Raw genomic sequence first — 20,912 nt, forward strand, 5'->3', positions numbered from 1 at the left:
GGAAGCAGGAGACGGTGGTTCAGTAGAGCAGGGTGATTGTTGTGAGCCACACTGCCAGCGAGAGAATGTTTGTTGACATTCCTCATTAGAACATCTGAGATTAGAGTGTACTGTCTCCCAGAGCAGGAGGGAGAGAGGTTCATCTTAATGCAACAGTGAATGAAACGTTTAATGTGTGAAAGGTTAGCAGTTGTCATGACAACACGTCGCATGACAACCAGAAGGCGGGGCCGTCGTTGCGACGACGAACATCTATGAGTCGAACGGTGTTTCCGGGTGTAAGGCAGACTAGAAACTGACCAAGAGCGAGTAGGACTGAGATCACACAGACACTCTCTCCTCTCATTGAGAGAGAGAGGGGGGGGGGAGAATGCCACATCACCAGTAGCTTCGGCTACCACGAGGATGGTCTTGGCTAACGAACCGGCCTGACCACTATTGGACTGGATAACAAAAGGACGATAGACGAACACACCGAAAGATCATTAGAATAGACTCTTCAAGGACGATACAATTTGATAACATCTGATAACATCTGATTATGAGGTTCTGTTTATAGCAATAAAACAACGCTTTTCCTCATAAGGTATCTCACGGTGTCGGAGTGTCGAATTCTTACGGAAGTGGAGAATTATTATGGTTTATGGATTGCACTAACGGGGGAGATAAGGATTTTATCTGCCAGTATCGGAGACGTCAGGACCATTAAAATGACACAACGCAGAGGAATTGGATGGAGAGCCAAACAGACGAAGACGTGATACTGGCCAGTTTGATCAGGATCTTACACGATGCTAACGTAACGTTAGTCTGTGAGCTGGCTACACCATTTGCCATGTGTAATCTGAAGGCAAAACGGACTGCATATAAACTGCTGATGACTCATAACTTCCTATCACATTTGAATAATGCTGTAAAGTTAAGTAAAAATGCATTTCAATAGTAATGTATATGAATTAAGAGCTTACCGATGCAGAGCTAGTCCACTGTTGTCAACAGACGGGACGCGATATTTACTTCCTACATTCCTGAGCTGGAGGAATGTCATTGGGAGAAATCAAGTCACTTGACGTTGTAGCGCGTTTTGATTGGTTCCGCAGCAACGCCCCTTTTACCAATGTAAGTAGTTTTTAGCTTATAAAAACTATGACCCAAAAACCGTTAAGGTGAGAGATACACTAGCCCGTTTGAGAGAGGGTTAGGGTGAGAGATACACCAGCCTGTTAGGGTGAGAGATACACCAGCCTGTTTGAGAGAGGGTTAGGATGAGAGATACACCAGCCTGTTTGAGAGAGGGTTAGGATGAGAGATACACCAGCCTGTTAGGATGAGAGATACACCAGCCTGTTTGAGAGAGGGTTAGGATGAGAGATACACCAGCCTGTTAGGGTGAGAGATACACCAGCCTGTTTGAGAGAGGGTTAGGGTGAGAGATACACCAGCCTGTTTGAGAGAGGGTTAGGATGAGAGATACACCAGCCTGTTTGAGAGAGGGTTAGGATGAGAGATACACCAGCCTGTTAGGGTGAGAGATACACCAGCCTGTTTGAGAGAGGGTTAGGGTGAGAGATACACCAGCCCGTTTGAGAGAGGGTTAGGATGAGAGATACACCAGCCTGTTAGGGTGAGAGATACACCAGCCTGTTTGAGAGAGGGTTAGGGTGAGAGATACACCAGCCTGTTTGAGAGAGGGTTAGGATGAGAGATACACCAGCCTGTTAGGGTGAGAGATACACCAGCCCGTTAGGATGAGAGATACACCAGCCTGTTAGGGTGAGAGATACACCAGCCTGTTTGAGAGAGGGTTAGGGTGAGAGATACACCAGCCTGTTAGGGTGAGATATACACCAGCCTGTTTGAGAGAGGGTTAGGGTGAGAGATACACCAGCCTGTTGGGGTGAGAGATACACCAGCCTGTTTGAGAGAGGGTTAGGGTGAGAGATACACCAGCCTGTTTGAGAGAGGGTTAGGGTGAGAGATACACCAGCCTGTTTGAGAGAAGTTAGGGTGAGAGATACACCAGCCTGTTTGAGAGAGGGTTAGGGTGAGAGATACACCAGCCTGTTTGAGAGAGGGTTAGGATGAGAGATACACCAGCCTGTTAGGGTGAGAGATACACCAGCCTGTTTGAGAGAGGGTTAGGATGAGAGATACACCAGCCCGTTTGAGAGAGGGTTAGGATGAGAGATACACCAGCCTGTTTGAGAGAGGGTTAGGGTGAGAGATACACCAGCCTGTTTGAGAGAGGGTTAGGGTGAGAGATACACCAGCCTGTTTGAGAGAGGGTTAGGGTGAGAGATACACCAGCCTGTTAGGGTGAGAGATACACCAGCCTGTTTGAGAGAGGGTTAGGGTGAGAGATACACCAGCCTGTTAGGGTGAGAGATACACCAGCCTGTTTGAGAGAGGGTTAGGGTGAGAGATACACCAGCCTGTTAGGGTGAGAGATACACCAGCCTGTTAGGGTGAGAGATACACCAGCCTGTTTGAGAGAGGGTTAGGGTGAGAGATACACCAGCCTGTTAGGGTGAGAGATACACCAGCCTGTTAGGGTGAGAGATACACCAGCCTGTTTGAGAGAGGGTTAGGGTGAGAGATACACCAGCCTGTTTGAGAGAGGGTTAGGATGAGAGATACACCAGCCTGTTAGGGTGAGAGATACACCAGCCTGTTAGGGTGAGAGATACACCAGCCCGTTTGAGAGAGGGTTAGGGTGAGAGATACACCAGCCTGTTAGGGTGAGAGATACACCAGCCCGTTTTTTGAGAGGGTTAGGGTGAGAGATACACCAGCCTGTTTGAGAGAGGGTTAGGGTGAGAGATACACCAGCCCGTTTGAGAGAGGGTTAGGATGAGAGATACACCAGCCTGTTTGAGAGAGGGTTAGGATGAGATATACACCAGCCTGTTAGGGTGAGAGATACACCAGCCTGTTTGAGAGAGGGTTAGGGTGAGAGATACACCAGCCTGTTAGGGTGAGAGATACACCAGCCTGTTTGAGAGAGGGTTAGGGTGAGAGATACACCAGCCTGTTTGAGAGAGGGTTAGGGTGAGAGATACACCAGCCTGTTTGAGAGAGGGTTAGGGTGAGAGATACACCAGCCTGTTTGAGAGAGGGTTAGGGTGAGAGATACACCAGCCCGTTTGAGAGAGGGTTAGGATGAGAGATACACCAGCCTGTTAGGGTGAGAGATACACCAGCCTGTTTGAGAGAGGGTTAGGGTGAGAGATACACCAGCCTGTTTGAGAGAGGGTTAGGGTGAGAGATACACCAGCCTGTTAGGGTGAAAGATACACCAGCCTGTTAGGGTGAGAGATACACCAGCCCGTTTGAGAGAGGGTTAGGGTGAGAGATACACCAGCCTGTTAGGGTGAGAGATACACCAGCCTGTTTGAGAGAGGGTTAGGGTGAGAGATACACCAGCCTGTTTGAGAGAGGGTTAGGGTGAGAGATACACCAGCCTGTTTGAGAGAGGGTTAGGGTGAGAGATACACCAGCCTGCTTGAGAGAGGGTTAGGGTGAGAGATACACCAGCCTGTTTGAGAGAGGGTTAGGGTGAGAGATACACCAGCATGTTTGAGAGAGGGTTAGGGTGAGAGATACACCAGCCTGTTAGGGTGAGAGATACACCAGCCTGTTAGGGTGAGAGATACACCAGCCTGTTTGAGAGAAGGTTAGGGTGAGAGATACACCAGCCTGTTAGGGTGAGAGATACACCAGCCTGTTTGAGAGAGGGTTAGGGTGAGAGATACACCAGCCTGTTAGGGTGAGAGATACACCAGCCTGTTTGAGAGAGGGTTAGGGTGAGAGATACACCAGCCTGTTAGTGTGAGAGATACACCAGCCTGTTTGAGAGAGGGTTAGGGTGATAGATACACCAGCCTGTTTGAGAGAGGGTTAGGGTGAGAGATACACCAGCCTGTTTGAGAGAGGGTTAGGGTGAGAGATACACCAGCCTGTTTGAGAGAGGGTTAGGGTGAGAGATACACCAGCCTGCTTGAGAGAGGGTTAGGGTGAGAGATACACCAGCCTGTTTGAGAGAGGGTTAGGGTGAGAGATACACCAGCATGTTTGAGAGAGGGTTAGGGTGAGAGATACACCAGCCTGTTAGGGTGAGAGATACACCAGCCTGTTAGGGTGAGAGATACACCAGCCTGTTTGAGAGAAGGTTAGGGTGAGAGATACACCAGCCTGTTAGGGTGAGAGATACACCAGCCTGTTTGAGAGAGGGTTAGGGTGAGAGATACACCAGCCTGTTAGGGTGAGAGATACACCAGCCTGTTTGAGAGAGGGTTAGGGTGAGAGATACACCAGCCTGTTAGTGTGAGAGATACACCAGCCTGTTTGAGAGAGGGTTAGGGTGATAGATACACCAGCCTGTTTGAGAGAGGGTTAGGGTGAGAGATACACCAGCCTGTTTGAGAGAGGGTTAGGGTGAGAGATACACCAGCCTGTTTGAGAGAGGGTTAGGGTGAGAGATACACCAGCCTGTTTGAGAGAGGGTTAGGGTGAGAGATACACCAGCCTGTTTGAGAGAGGGTTAGGATGAGAGATACACCAGCCTGTTAGGGTGAGAGATACACCAGCCTGTTAGGGTGAGAGATACACCAGCCTGTTTGAGAGAGGGTTAGGGTGAGAGATACACCAGCCTGTTAGGGTGAGAGATACACCAGCCTGTTAGGGTGAGAGATACACTAGCCTGTTTGAGAGAGGGTTAGGGTGAGAGATACACCAGCCTGTTAGGGTGAGAGATACACCAGCCTGTTAGGGTGAGAGATACACCAGCCTGTTTGAGAGAGGGTTAGGGTGAGAGATACACCAGCCTGTTTGAGAGAGGGTTAGGGTGAGAGATACACCAGCCCGTTAGGGTGAGAGATACACCAGCCCGTTTGAGAGAGGGTTAGGGTGAGCGATACACCAGCCTGTTTGAGAGAGGGTTAGGATGAGAGATACACCAGCCTGTTAGGGTGAGAGATACACCAGCCTGTTTGAGAGAGGGTTAGGGTGAGAGATACACCAGCCTGTTAGGGTGAGAGATACACCAGCCTGTTTGAGAGAGGGTTATGGTGAGAGATACACCAGCCTGTTTGAGAGAGGGTTAGGGTGAGAGATACACCAGCCTGTTAGGGTGAGAGATACACCAGCCTGTTAGGGTGAGAGATACACCAGCCTGTTGGATATTATTTACACATTGGCTTTGCTGCTAAAGCCCTCATTGAAGCCAAGGAGCACTACTAGTGGCTAGCTTACAGCTAGCGGGGCATCTTGGTTTCAATGATGAATGCTAACAATTCTAACGTGCCAGAAGCAAATGGAACAAATGTAAAAAGAAAAAATTAAATAAAAGAAGAAGAAAAATATGTAAGTCTCTGGTGAAATATCAAATAATTAATATTGTATCGGCCTGTATGCCTTCAGGGAATTAGAGTTGTCTCTTCTTTTCTTCTGCAGGGCTAATTGTCATGTGATGTAGGTCAGCGGTAGGGGTGGGGGAAAATATCGATACCAATCTGGCTTCAGAACGTCCCACTCCACTGACACATGCCTCCTCTATTTGAACGACCACATCAAACAAGAGGTGGACGCGGGCAAATACTGCGGCATGGTCATGCTGGACCTACAAAAGGCCTTCGACACTGTCAATCACTCCATTCTAATGGACAAGCTAAAAGCAATTGGTTTTGATAGCTTATCAGTGAGCTGGATGCAATCCTACCTGGAGGGGAGAGAACAGATGGTAGAGGTAAACGGTACTCTATCCCCCCCCCCCCTCACAGTGAGCTGTGGTGTTCCACAAGGAAGCATACTAGGACCGCTACTCTTCCTAATTTATGCAAATTACATGTCGTCAGCCTGTGACTGCAACTTGTTCCTGTTTGCGGACGACTCAGCCCTGCTGGTCTCTGACAAGAACAAGTTGCAGGTTGAAAAAACCCTCAGCTCGGTACTAGGCAAAATCTGCATATGGCTCGCTGATAACAAACTATCATTACACATGGGCAAAACAGAGTCCATTCTCTTCGGTTCAAATAACAAACTCAGCAAGACCGACGGCTTCTCAGTTACAGTGGGTGACAATATTGTCACAAGGAAAGACGAAATTACCTACCTGGGTTCCATCCTAGAGGCAAATCTTTCCTGTGACAAAATGGCATCCAATGTAATAAAAAAAAGTCAACCAACGAACTAGATTCTTGTACCGGATCTCCTCTCTGGTAAACAAGAATACCCTGAAGTCTCTGGCAGGAGCACTCATTCAAGGGTACTATGACTATGCGTGCACCTCATGGTACCAAAGCACCTCAAAGGTGCTTAAAACAAAATTACAAACATCACAAAACAAACTGGTCAGACTACTACTTGACCTGAACCCCAGAACCCACCTCACCCCTGCCCACTTTGACAACCTAGGATGGCTTAGAGTAGACGACAGAGTACAGCAACTTGCAATGGGCCTGGTCTACAAGATACACTATACGACCGGGGTGCCCATGTACATGTCAAAATACTTCCCAAAGGTCAGTGAATACCACAACCACTACACCAGAGGAAGCTCAACAAATCATGTTAAACCTAGATTAAACCCCACCACCTCCTAATAGACAGTCTCCTCCCCACCGCATGTATATATTCCCTCCCCGCCGTATGTATATTTCTCTCCCACCCACCCACCCCCTCTTAATGTACAGTCCCCTCCCCATCATATGTATATACTCTGTCAGGATCTAGGGGTAACAGTACTGTATATTGGAATACCGTTTATGTCACAAATGTATCAGTACTAAATATCCCTATGCCATAAATGTCATGTATGTTGTGTATGTCATAAATGTCTATATGAATTGAAAATGGGGGACCCTGATGGAAACAAGACAAACGTCTTTCTCAGGTCTGCATCCCCTTAACAATTGTATGTATTGAGCCGTACTGTATTGTACCCATTCTGCAATCTGTTAAATAAAGTTTTCATTCATTCATTCATTCATTCATTCATTCATTCATTCATTCATTCATTCATTCATTCATTCATTCATTCATTCAGTTGAAGAAACACACTCCTCAATGTCAGTTTCAGTATTTAATAACAGACAAAGATGAAGACACCCTGAAACAGGCCATGAATAGTCAATATAGCACTGACGAGTGCTTCAGACAAGTCTTGGGATTCGAACTTGCAGCCGGGGGCAGGGTATCCAACGACGACCATGGTGTCTTCATGAAGAAACACACTCCTCAATGTCAGTTTCAGTATTTAATAACAGACAAAGATGAAGACACCCTGAAACAGACAAGACAACACACTCAGCTGACAATGTGTAACATGAATACATAATAACACTATGGTAACACATAAATATATCTATCTGTATAATGCATATATAATATAATATATATAATATGTATGAACAGCAATAGTGCAATAAGCATCTCACATGAATGAGTGAACGAACGTCTCTGCAGCAGGCGAGTGAGGGAATGAGAACTAAGATGGCCGCTCAGCAATAACAGCGCAGATCAAGGCATGTCTAGTTGGGTGCTGGTAAGACGCTGCACCCTAGTGGCCAGCGATAAACTCTTCAGTAGTAGTAGGGCTGCACGATTAATCGATTTTAAATCTGGAATGATGCAATTAGCAAATCTCAAAAAAAGAAAAAATCGTAAAATACAATTTCTTTTTATTTTTATTTTTTTATTTATTTAACCAGGAAGTTTGGGAGAGGGAGGTAAGGGGTTTTAGATTGTGTGTTGTGAAGTTTAGACTTCAGAGAGGGAGAGTAAAGTACAGAAGAAAAGGTACCATTGGGTACCGGTATCGATTCCCAGGTAAAAAGAAACATTTTCAGGCTCGGTGTCCCGAAAAGACCCACCACGTAGGCCAGATGCAAGCCGCATTTTACAATAAACCTCTGTCGGGCTGCTTATTTAATTTTTTTTATTATAATCGCAAATTTCATCGCAATCGCAATATCTGTCAGAAAAATCGCAATTAGATTATTTTCCAAAATCGTGCAGCCCTACGTAGTAGTATCGCGATACTTTGCGTGGCGATACTGTATCGAATCGATACAGGGACGCCAAGTATCGATATTTAATAATTTATTAAATTATTATTATTTCTTTTGTATAAGGAAGTTGCATTGTTCATTTCAATACCTGTAATAGTACAGTAGTCCACGCACACGTGTGCATTCAGTTAAGTTGGAATATGACTGTAATACAAACAGTTCAGTTTGTCAGGTACATGAAACACAGATTACATTGTTTACATCTGTCTGCTTGAGAAAATACCATGTTCTGCAATAACAATGATTGAAGTGAGATCAAACAAATGTTGACAAAGTGTTACTTTGCAGTTGAAAAAAGGCAATACATTTCAATATATTGCAATATTAATAGCGCAATACTCTGCACATTGCAATATATTTAGTATCGCAATACTATCGTATCATGACTCGAGTATCGTGATAGTATCGTATTGTGAGGCCTCTGGTGATTCCCACCTCTAGTCAGCGGTGATAGACATAAGTTGGGCTGTACCGAATGTAATTTTTTTAACAATCGAAGCTTCTATTGAAGTATTCGTACGAAGCTTCGAATGTCGAATTCATACAAAAAGAATATTTTACATTTTTTTTTAAACTAAATCCTCAATTTGAATAAAGTGATTAATCTGATTAAATGAGTCTTTTTCTTTTATTAAATCAACTTTCTTTATCAGTTTCGTCAACATAAATAATCCAATAAGGGCACGGTTGGTATGAAAGTGATGGTGACGTATAAATAGCCCTTTCAGTTGAATTGATGGAAGTGGTCATCCTGACAGGAACTACGTCAGCCCAGTGGTGGCCCGTACTATCTACTGTTGGGTGGTCGCAGGGGGTTCACGTTAGGTCGAGTTGAAAATGTAACGTTAATAAATGCTCTGGAGCAATCTCTCTCTCTGTCTCTCGGATCAATCCAATCCAATAATTAACACATATGTATATTCATTCATTCATCCATTAATTATGCATCAGCAGCAGCGAAATTAATGTTATAGTTCACAACACAGCAGCGCGTTTTGAAGCGCTATTATCATCTCTGCAAGCACCGTCAATACTTTCCGTAGCCGCATTTCTCGGAGACACAGGAACACAGCATCGCTGTGTTGAGAGAGCGAGAGCGAGAGAGAGAGAGAGCGAGAGAGAGAGAGAGAGAGAGACTCACTGTTTAGTTGAAATGTCCAGGGCAGGAGGGCTTGATAAAGTGTATAATCCACTGTCCCACAGTCCCAGACTGTTGATGTATATCCAGACCACTGTCCAGACTGCATCCGCCATATAGCTTCTTGTTAGCCAAGTGTTAGCACCACACAACACAAGTACTGTGATGATTTCTTTGCCCATTTCCGCGTCGAACAGACTGCAAACTACCTGGCGTTCTATCGCCATGCTCTAAGACAAACTCTAACCTTAACCAACTTTGAAAGAGTGCCTAAGCTTAACCGTCGAAAGAACTTGCCGTCACGCTCCAAGACAAATAGCTGCATCACAACAACACAAGTTACACAACAGCTACAACAGAAACTGGCGTTGGCCAATCAGAGAGAGCGTCTCCGTGAAATGCGGCTACGGAAAAAACTGACGTCGGCCAATCAGAGAGCGTCTCTGAGAAATGCGGCTACGGAAATTATAGACGCTGCTGCTTAGACCGCTTCAAAACGCGCCCGTGTTCCATCATAATACATCATATTTCAACGCACAGCGCGTTACGCACTGATTGGCTGCGACGGATACAGCGATGAAACAGTGCACGGTGTGCACGTGCACTCAGAGCGCTATTGCGTCTAGCCCGAGAGAAATGCGGCGAGGAGAATGCGGCTACGGTAACGGAACGTATTCTCTATCAGACAGTTAGTCACTTCCTGTTCAGGAAAACGATTATTTGATATTTGATATATTAACGTTATATTGTGCATTGGAAACACAAACATACTTAAAATGAGTAAATATTATTCATTTTAAACATGTTTATATTATTTATAGGGCTATAAAACAACAAACAAAAAAAAAGATTTCTTGTTCTACTCTCTTTTAACCAAGGTTAACCAGGGGGGGGGGGGGGGGGGGCGGCGCCCGAGCGCCCCTAGTGGCCAGCCGCCACTGCGTCATCCACAATAACACTGGTGTTCAGTCCTCCGATTAGGAGGTGGAGACACATCTATAGAATGTCACTAGAGAAAACACACATAATCGGAATACAAATGACTGGCGAGGGAAAAGCTACGTGTCCTAGCAGTTCAGTTCACATGACTAAATACATTATACAGATGTCTACAGACATCACCAGACAAAATGTAAGATACAATATGTCCCTATTTCTATTCATCAAACATTTATGCTCTTAACAGGATTATGTAATGACCAACTGTGTATCAGGTTTTAATCCTCTCCCTTTATTTATAGGCACCAAACTGTGAACAACCAAGATGTCTGCAGCTAAAGTTGTGGCTATTGGTATTGACCTGGGCACCACCTACTCCTGCGTGGGTGTTTTCCAGCATGGAAAAGTAGAAATAATTGCCAACGACCAGGGCAACAGGACGACCCCCAGCTATGTGGCCTTTACAGACACTGAGAGGCTCATTGGAGATGCGGCCAAAAACCAGGTGGCCATGAACCCCATCAACACTGTGTTTGATGCCAAGCGACTGATTGGCCGAAAGATTGATGACCCTGTGGTGCAGTCCGACATGAAGCATTGGCCCTTTAAGGTGGTGAGTGATGGAGGAAAGCCCAAAGTTGAGGTGGAATACAAGGGGGAGAACAAATCCTTCTACCCTGAGGAGATCTCTTCCATGGTCCTGGTAAAGATGAAAGAGATTGCGGAGGCCTACCTTGGGCAGAAGGTGTCCAAAACGGTCGTCACGGTTCCAGCTTACTTCAACGACTCCCAGAGGCAGGCCACTAAGGACGCCGGTGTAATTGCAGGGCTGAATGTACTGAGAATAATCAATGAGCCAACAGCAGCTGCCATCGCTTATGGTATGGACAAAGGCAATTCAGGAGAACGCAATGTCCTGATATTTGACCTGGGCGGGGGGACATTCGATGTGTCCATTCTGACGATTGAGGACGGTATCTTTGAGGTGAAGGCCACAGCTGGAGACACCCACCTGGGTGGAGAGGACTTTGACAACCGCATGGTCAACCACTTTGTGGAGGAGTTTAAGAGGAAAAACAAGAAGGACATCAGCCAAAACAAGAGAGCCTTGAGAAGGCTGCGCACAGCTTGTGAGAGGGCCAAGAGGACCTTGTCCTCCAGCACCCAGGCCAGCATTGAGATTGATTCTCTCAGAGGGCATGGACTTCTACACTTCCATCACTAGGGCTCACTTTGAGGAGATGTGCTCTGACCTCTTCAGGGGAACATTAGAACCCGTGGAGAAATCTCTGAGGGATGCCAAGATGGACAAGGCACAGATCCATGACATTGTCCTGGTTGGAGGCTCAACCCGAATTCCCAAAGTCCAGAAACTCCTGCAGGATCTATTCCACAGCAGGGAGCTGAACAAGAGCATCAACCCAGATGAAGCGGTGGCCATAGTGCTGCCGTCCAGGCTGCTATTCTCACCGGCGACACCTCTGCCAACGTCCAGGACCTGCTGCTGCTGGACGTGGCTCCTCTGTCCCTCAGTATTGAGACCGCTGGAGGAGTCATGACGGCCCTCATTAAGCGCAACACGACCATCCCCACTAAACAAACCCAGACCTTCACCACCTACTCTGACAACCAGCCCGGGGTTCTAATCCAGGTGTGCGAAGGGGAAAGAGCCATGACCAAGGACAACAATGTGCTGGGCAAGTTTGAGCTCTCAGGAATCCCACCCGCTCCGAGAGGGGTTCCTCAGATTGAGGTCACGTTTGACATCGACGCCAACAGCATTTTGAACGTGTCCGCGGCGGACAAGAGCACCGGCAAAGAAAACAAAATCACCATCACCAACGATAAGGGCAGGCTCAGCAAAGAAGAGATTGAGAGGATGGTGCAGGATGCAGACAAATACAAAGCCGAGGATGAGTCGCAGAGAGAGAAGATCGCCGGCAAGAACTCTGTGGAATCCTACGCCTTCAACATGAAGAGCAGCGTGGAGGATGAGAACATCAAGGGGAAAATCAGTGAGGAGGACCAGAAGATTGTTATTGACAAGTGTGATCAGGCCATAGCCTGGCTGGAGAGCAACCAGTTGGCTGAAAAAGAGGAGTACCAACATCAACTGAAAGAGCTGGAGAAAGTGTGCAACTCCATCATCACCAAGTTGTATCAGGGAGGAATGCCTGCAGGGGGGTTTGGAGATCAGGCACGAGCCAGCTCAGCCAGCTCAGCCGACACCCAGGGACCAACCATTGAGGAGGTTGACTAAAGTGTAAATGAACTCTTATGAAAACTTGCCTATGATCCATGTCATTTATATGATTGTACTTATTGTTTTAATACGTCCGTTGCTGGACATTTGCAATAAAATCACATTCACATTCCTGACATTTTAATTTCCGTGTTTTTATGTTCAAAGCGTATAGCCCTCCTGTCATTGTAAGTGAAAGTACAGATGGGTGCAATTTCAGTGGCTTTTTCATGTCCCAATTTCCCTATTGACATCCATTAAGAACACATTGGTGCCAAAAGTATGGGCTCTCAATAAAGAAAGCTGAAACCTGTGCCAATTTTCAAAAAAAGAGTTAAAAAAATATATATTGTTTTGGAACTACAAACCATAATGAACAAAAGTCACTGAAATTGCATCTATCTGGTGATTTGGATCCTAAGGTACTGGACAAAATAATGTCAGCTGTGTTCGAGTATGCTGATGGAGTCCACTTTACACTTTTCAAATATACTATACACTTTATTAAAGAGCATGTAATTTTTTTTTGTACAATTACTTTTGGTCCCCTAAAGTGGAACCATATATAAAAACTACAATTCCTACACAGTTCACTTGATATGGATGTAAATATTGTCAAAATAAATGTTAAAATCGCCACTTGAGCCTCAGTCTTTGTCTCATTTCAAATCAAATGCATAGACAAAAATACAACAAATGTTTCACTGATATTAAAGAAACACTTCAACATTATGGGAAATCCAGAATCTGACTAGACTAGAAGATGGATACCAATTTCCCCTCTGCATTCAGTAGAAAGTAGGGATGCTCGATATTGGCTTTTTTACCGATACCGATATTCCGATATTGTCCAACTCTTAATTTCCGATACCGATATCAACCGATATCAACCGATACCGATATATGCAGGGTTTCCCACCCCAAAAAACGGAATAATTTCAGGTAACTAATCATTTCACTGGATATATATATAACAAATATTGTTATTGTTTTTTTCTTTTTTTAAACCGATACCGATATTTTCCGATATCACATTTTACTGCCGATATCGGCCGATAATATCGGTCGGCCGATAATATCGGACATCCCTAGTAGAAAGCTATCCAGCTGCAAGTTAGCCTAGTTTAGCACAAATTAATGGAAGTTGATATATGGATATTATAAGCTTGCAGTCGGGATATCTTTCTACTGAACACACAGAGAATATTGGTATCTATTTTCTATATTAGATTCAAATGTATTGTCATTATACAGCACAAGTACAGTACAATGAAAATAAGTTTGGCATCCAACCAATGTGCAAATGTAATGGTAAAGTGCAATAGTAATACAGAATGTACAGGTGATTAAACTTGGTATAAAATATATAAATTAGTGCTAATCAGATGTGTGTATATGTACATATACAACCAATATGTAGAGTGATACAGGCATAAAGTCTATGGTCGTAATACTGGCCAGCAGTGTAACTAGTAAGAGTATAAGGGATATGTAGATATAGTATCTATCTACAGATATGCAAAAGTATTATGTACAGACGGGTCGATAGATATATATACAGTAAGAATAAATATATATGTATATACTGTGCAGCATTATTACATGCTATTATACAGTTATATGCCAGTGTATAAATAGGTATATAGGAGGATTATATGCAGGTATATTCAGACAGATATGGATATGTATATATATATATATGTGGTAAATATAATGTATATATGCGGTGTATATATAGCACTGTTGTGCATGCTATCATACAGAGTATGGGTAGACTAGTGTGGTGGGTAGTTAAGATTATTATGATGTAGGTTGTAGGGCAGTTGTAGACCGTGAAAGCACTAGGTACTGTAGGTATAAATTGAGTAGGCAACAGAGTTCAGAGTCGTACAGTATGGGTAACAATAGGCAATGGAGTCAGAGTTCAGAGTTGTCTGACCCTGGAGAAGACGGTAAGCGCATTCGCCATAATTGTGCCAGGTCCCTGGCTTCAGGCAAGCCTACTTTGGTCAATTAACTTCAGGCAAGGCTACTCTGATCATTTGACCCCACCCTGTCAAGTCAAGTCAAGTCAAGAGTTTTAATTGTCACGGCATACAGGTATACAATGAAATGCGGGTGGTCTTGCCCGCAACGATGTGCAATACAGTGGTACATATAATAGAATCAAAAGAAGAAAACAACATTGTGCAGTAACAGGTAGCAGGTAACATGGAGTGACATCTCGGTATCTGTACATAGTTATTTACAGAGCATGTGTGACATGCTAGTTAGCTTTGGTAGTGCAATACACTGTTCCTGTTATTCTAATTTAAAGTGTCCTTTCCTTTGGCCATAAGTGTGCGTGTGTGCGACATGAGTGTGTGCCCGCTCATGTTAAAGTGTTAGGTGGCTGCTCGTGTGTGAGCGTGCACAGTGTGCGTGTCGTGTGTGTGTTCATGTGTGCTTGTGTGTGCTTGTGTGTGGACAGTTCAATGTTCTGAGCACTCAATGTTCATTGTTCATGGCTCTGATGGCCTGGGGGAAGAAGCTGAGCCTAAGCCGCTCTGTCCTAGTAGCTGGGGTTCGCAGGCGTCTGCCTGACCTCAGCAGCTGAAACAGGCTGTTATTGGGGTGGTGAGGGTCTTTCATTATCCTGCAGGCTCTGGATTTGCACCTCTTGTTGTATAGAACCTGCAGGGGGGGTAGTGCAATACCCGTGGTACGCTCGGCTGAGCGCACCACTTTCTGTAGGGCCTTCTTGTCCTGTGCCGTGCTGTTTCCATACCAGGCAGTGATGTTTCCGGTCAGGATGCTCTCTACAGCTCCTGAGTAGAAGGACTGGAGTATCTTCCCCGATACTCTGAACTTCCTTAACTGTCTCAGGTGGTAGAGACGCTGTTTCGCCTTCTTTACTACTGTGTCTATGTGTGTTGACCATGTCAGGTCCTCTGAGATGTGGACCCCTAGGTACTTGAAGCTGCTCACCCTGTCCACGGTAGCCCCGTTTATCATCAGTGGTGTGTGTGTCTCCTGCTGTCCTCTCCTATAATCCACGATCAGTTCCTTGGTTTTGCCAATGTTCAGGAGCAGGCTGTTGTCCTGGCACCAGCGTTCCAGTACCTCAACCTCCTCCCGGTAGGCCTTCTCGTCGTTGTCCGAGATCAGCCCCACCACCACCGTGTCATCTGCGAACTTCACTATGGAGTTGGAGCTGAACTTGGCCACACAGTCGTGTGTGTAGAGTGAGTACAGCAGGGGGCTCAGAACACAGCCCTGGGGGGACCCGATGCTCAGGGTGATGGTGTTGGAGGTCTGACCCCCCACCCTGACCGCCTGGGGTCTTTCGCTCAGAAAGTCCAGTACCCAGGCGCTCAGGGCGGAGCTCAGACCTAGCTCGATCAGCTTGTCCACCAGTCTGGTGGGGACTATGGTGTTGAACGCTGAGCTGTAGTCAATGAACAACAGTCTCACATAGCCCCCCTTCTGACGGTCAAGGTGCGAGAGGGTGCTGTGCAGTACCTGGGAGACCGCGTCGTCGGTGGACCTGTTTGTCCTGTATGCAAATTGCATAGGGTCCATATCACTGGGGAGGGAGGCACAAATGTGGTCCTTGACCAGCCTCTCGAAACATTTCATGACCACAGAGGTGAGTGCCACCGGTCTGTAGTCATTTGGACATGCTGGGGAGGGTTTCTTCGGCACAGGGATGATGGTAGACATCTTGAAGCAGGCAGGGACCACTGACTCCGCCAGTGATTGATTAAATATGGCGGTGAACACAGGGGCCAGCTGGTTGGCACAGGTCTTGAGTATATGTCCTGTTATGCCATCTGGGCCAGCAGCCTTCCTGGTGTTCACCAGCATAAATGCTCTTCTCACACTGTGTTCCGACAACGAGAGAGCGTCCCCCCCCCCTCGCGGTTGCCCCCCCCCCCTCCACAACAGCCGGCGCGCCAGTGACGTCACTAGCCGGAGAGCCAGCAGCGCCACTGTCTACACCAAACCGAGCGTAGAAGGTGTTGAGCTTGTCCGCGAGGGAGGCGTCGTCGCTCCCCATTGAGGGGGCTCTGACTTTATAGTCAGTTATTGTCTTCAGTCCCTGCCATAATCCTCTTGTGTCGTTTTGTGCCATTTGTGTCTCCAGTTTATCAGCATATGTCCTCTTAGCAAGTTTGACAGCTTTGCGTAGAGTATAGACTGAAGCCTTATACTCCTCCATGTTTCCTGACTCTCTACCCAGGTTGTAGGCGGTGGTACGAGAGTTCAGAGCTGCTCTAATAGTGCTATCCACCCACGGTTTCTGGTTTGGGAAAATCCGCACCGTTTTCCTGAGGACAATACCATCAGCTATTGTTGTTATGTAGCACACCACTGTGTCTGCTAGTTCACTGACGTCACTGGCGCTTCCTATGAACATATCCCAATCCGTGTCTGCAAGCACGTCCTTGAGCGTGGCCTCTGATTCGTCGGGCCACTTCTTTGTCTCACGTGACACGACGGTGTCACGTGATCTCTGTTGATATGCCGGAAATAGCAAGATGGAGTCATGATCGCTCGAGCTTGTGGACCCCGTTAATGGCGGAGCGGCTACTGCCTTGTAACCCGCTTTGAACGGGGAATAGCAGTGGTCGAGTGTGTTCTTCCCTCTGGTGGAGCAAGCGATGTGCTGGAAAAAGGACGGCATCACTTTCTTCAGGTTGGCCTGGTTGAAATCGCCGGCCACTACCATCGCTGCGTCTGGGTGTTTGATCTGGTGTCTGTTGAGATGATCGTGTAGTTCGCCCAGCGCTTTGCCCGTATTCGCGTGTGGGGGAATATACACGGCAGTCATGACGACTGCTGTGAACTCCCTCGGGAGGTGAAACGGACGACATAGGATAGAAAGATGTTCCAAGTCCGGCGAACACGAGTTTGAGAGGACCTGCACCCCCTCGGGATTAACCCAGGAATTGTTCGTGATGAGGCAGACTCCGCCGCCGATGGTCTTTCCTGAGCCAGCGTTGCGATCTGCACGTAAGACTGTGAAGGCATCCGAGGGAGAGACGCTTTTGTCTGGGGTCGTCGACGTGAGCCATGTCTCTGTGAGACATATAATGTTGATGTCTCTCATCTCCCGTTGGAACCGGACCCGCGCTCTCAGGTCATCCATCCTACCCTCCAACGAACGGGCATTCGCCAGAAAGATGGATGGAATTGCTGGGCGGTAAGCAGCTCTTTTTAGTCTCAATCTGATACCTCCTCGTCTCCCTCTGTGTCTCCTCCTGCCGTCGCCTTTGTTCTTTTCTTTGCCACCATTCTCCCGTCTGATTTCTGCTGGCCATTCTAGGTCTAAAGTGTCTCCAAACTCCTCTTTGAGCCCGGGGTTCAGGTCCATAAGTGTCTGACGGTCGTATGACGTACCCGCCAGTGTTGCTTTAAATAAAAAAGTAGCAAAAACAAACATAATAGCTAAAAGTGAGTACATCGTTGCGGAGCTAAAACCAGAGGCGTCTGACCAGGGTCGCGTCCTCTTTCTGTGGAGAAACCTGTGTAGTTCATGACACCGCTGACTGTAATGCACTGTAATCTGAAGAGTAGGGTGTAACTGCAGGCTCGGAGCCAAAGCCCCTAGCGTGCCGCCAAGCCTATATAACGTGCCGGAAGAAGCCCCTGGCTGGCCATAAATGTGGTGCAAGAAAACTGCAATAAGCCCTTTTCACAGCGGCCATTTTGACATGTCACCACAGGGTAAAAAACTCAGGTGTGTCACAGCCATTCCAGTGAGACAGCATGCACCATACAAGGGCCCTGGTAGTGGTACACCTAAATGGAACAGGACCATAATTTATTATTATTATTATTATTAATATATATGATTGAATACACCTGTGTTTACCCTGCGGTGACATGTCAAAATGGCTGCTGTGAAAAGGGCCTATGCTTATCACCAATAGATGTCACACAAAGAAAAACGAACAAGGATCTTACCCATTAGCCTACCAATTTTAAATACCTGCGCCTGTCAATAAAGACAAATTCAAAGGCAAAGGACAATCAAGCGATTTTATTGTTTCTTTATTACAAGCAGAATGACAATACAGTGCTTTGCCTTCATTCGCTACAGATAGGCTGGCAAAAAGTCAACAGATGAACATCTTTTTTTGTTCTTCATACAAAAAAAACATTCTCCAAAACCTGTTTAGTAATACAAACAGTGCTGTATTGAAGAATTGTGGGATGCAGCTTAACCGCTGTTCACTGTCTTTTCGAGAGCACAGTAGTGGACCTTTTCTTTTTTAGACCTATGCCAAGCTAAGAGGTGACATGAGAAGCACCTGCTGTTGGTCTTAGAAAAGCAGTTTGACATTCTTGATCAGCAGTAGAAGCTGGTGCGATTAGACCCACTGGAGATGGCGACTGACGCCTATACTATAGAGACTCTACGGTTCATTCCACGTCAAGGTATTTGGTCACACTTTAGTTTTTTTTGCCCACTACAATCTTAATAAGTGTGAGTTGGAGTGTATACTTATAAACCTCCGTAAATGAACAATAGACCTTTGTTTGGGGGGTAAAATTAACGATCTGTTGTAGAACAAAGTGCAGTGATTATTGGTTATTCTTCTATAATGTATTCTCATATGTATTCTGTTCTCATTTTGGTTACAAACGTGAACACACATTCTAAATAAATAGAGTTAAATAGAGTCTTCTCTTTCGTGATACAAAAGTAGCAAAAGAAAGATTCACAAAAAATCATAACCAATGGAAAACATGTAAAAGACAACGAGAATGTGTGATAAAACGATGGTTTCCCCTTCAGCGGACAAAAGTATGTTTGATCAATGCATGACAGTTCTGTTTCGTTATGGCTTCGCTCAGCACCAGTTGCACTGTACTTCACTTTGTGCACGAGCACTGAATAAAAAATTCCACCATGTACCTTTACATCCCAACATTCGTCTGGCCACACCCCCATCCGCTTACCTTCATAAGCAGGAGTGTGGTCACCTACTCGCCTCCTTCTTCACTTTCACCACAAGGAAGTGCCTTCGGTAGATCCCCACTTGACGAGGTTGTTAGTAGAAGAAAGTTGGAAAACAAAAGAAGATACGTTGACATCATATCTTTATTTTCTCTCTCACTATTTTCGAGAAAATACGGCGATATTGTCTTCGTTACTGGAGTGTCTGGAAGATGATGGTCATTCCGACCTTCAACGGCTTTTTCGTATTAGGAGCTCACGCCGCTGACATGCTCCCCAGCTACAGTCCTCCTTGCTGCGGCTGGATGGGGTTGCCCTCCGGCCACACAGCTGGACTGTGGGAAGCACCGACTGTTGTGAGAAGCGGTTGTTTCCAGGTTGGGTACGTACTGTTTTGCTTGCGAGCTCTGGTTGTTGTTGATGCTGTGGGGGTTAGCTGACAATTTACGAAACACCGACTTCAGGCTGGGGTCCTCTGCTCGGCTTAAACGGCGGTCGGACGATCTTGGTCTGACGCCCATGATGGTCAATCTAGTGGGCCCCGACCAGGACCTGGTGATCCCAGGATTCTCGAGCGGATGCTTCTCTGTCCCGTGCAGGCCCCATCTTTCATATACAAATGAAAGTATACCCTAACGAGGAAATGTGGGCATAGGATCTTCTTTATCGGGAGTTCCATGCTCAAAGTCGGCTGCAGCCCGAAATGGGAACTGTGCTGGCCCCGCTGCATGTCTGGATCACCGTTAAAAACTGTGTTCTGACATTCTTTTTCTTTTCCCTCTTAGGGGAGGGACTTGGACAGCGGCCTGTCTGAAGTGTGGCTTGTTATGTCATTGTGTACAGTTCAGGTGATAGCTGCTTAGCTTGCGTGCTAGTTGTGGACTACTGTGTTAGCCAGTCAGCTGTTAGCTGCGACGCTAGCCCGCTGTGTTAGCAGTCTAGTAAACGTTAGCTTGTTGCTATCGGTCGAACGGCTGTTAGCTTAATGCTACACTGTTGAACGTTTTCTATGACTATAACATGCCTTAAACACTCTGACTACGACGTCATCTTTGACAGAGGATGTTAGTCGAACCTACACCGGAGCCCTGCCAGCGAGGACTGCGTCAAACATGGAGAAACGTAGCGGTTGGGTGGCGCAACGACGTTACCCTCGTCGTCAACACAGGGATGCTGTGTTCAACTTCGGTGCCCTGTTAGCCAGATTGCAGTTCTCTTGGCCGGCGCTCAGGGTAGGAAGGTCCCGACCGGACCTTAAACACTTCTTCTTTCCTTCCCTTCTAAATGTTTTGTAATAACGATGTTTTCCAAAACGTGTGTTGCTGCAATACATTGAGGATACAGCGCGTGTTGTGTGTGAATTGTCATGTCACTGGTATAGCTTCTCTCTCCATAGAAATCGGGTTGTTGTTTACATGTGTAAAAATGATCTGGTTAGTTGTGATGAGAACATGTGTGTTCATGTAACATGAACTCACAACTAAGGGGGTTATTTAACCTATAAAGCTATGCTTAGTGACATGTGATTAAGGAATGAATTCTTTTCTCAGCCTGTAATGACAATGAACAGTGTGTTCACAT

General features: G+C 46.1%; 1 pseudogene across 1 annotated transcript; it reads left to right on the forward strand.

Annotated features, from left to right (window-relative positions):
* Positions 1–10,468: 10,468 nt before the first annotated feature.
* LOC311226215 (heat shock 70 kDa protein-like) lies at positions 10,469–12,427 on the forward strand (annotated as a pseudogene). The gene has a single exon. The product of its transcript is annotated as a heat shock 70 kDa protein-like (transcript).
* Positions 12,428–20,912: the final 8,485 nt, after the last annotated feature.

This window comes from Notolepis coatsorum (genome assembly GCF_963971535.1).
Source record: "Notolepis coatsorum genome assembly, chromosome: 3".
Classification (NCBI taxonomy): Eukaryota; Metazoa; Chordata; class Actinopteri; order Aulopiformes; family Paralepididae; genus Notolepis; species Notolepis coatsorum.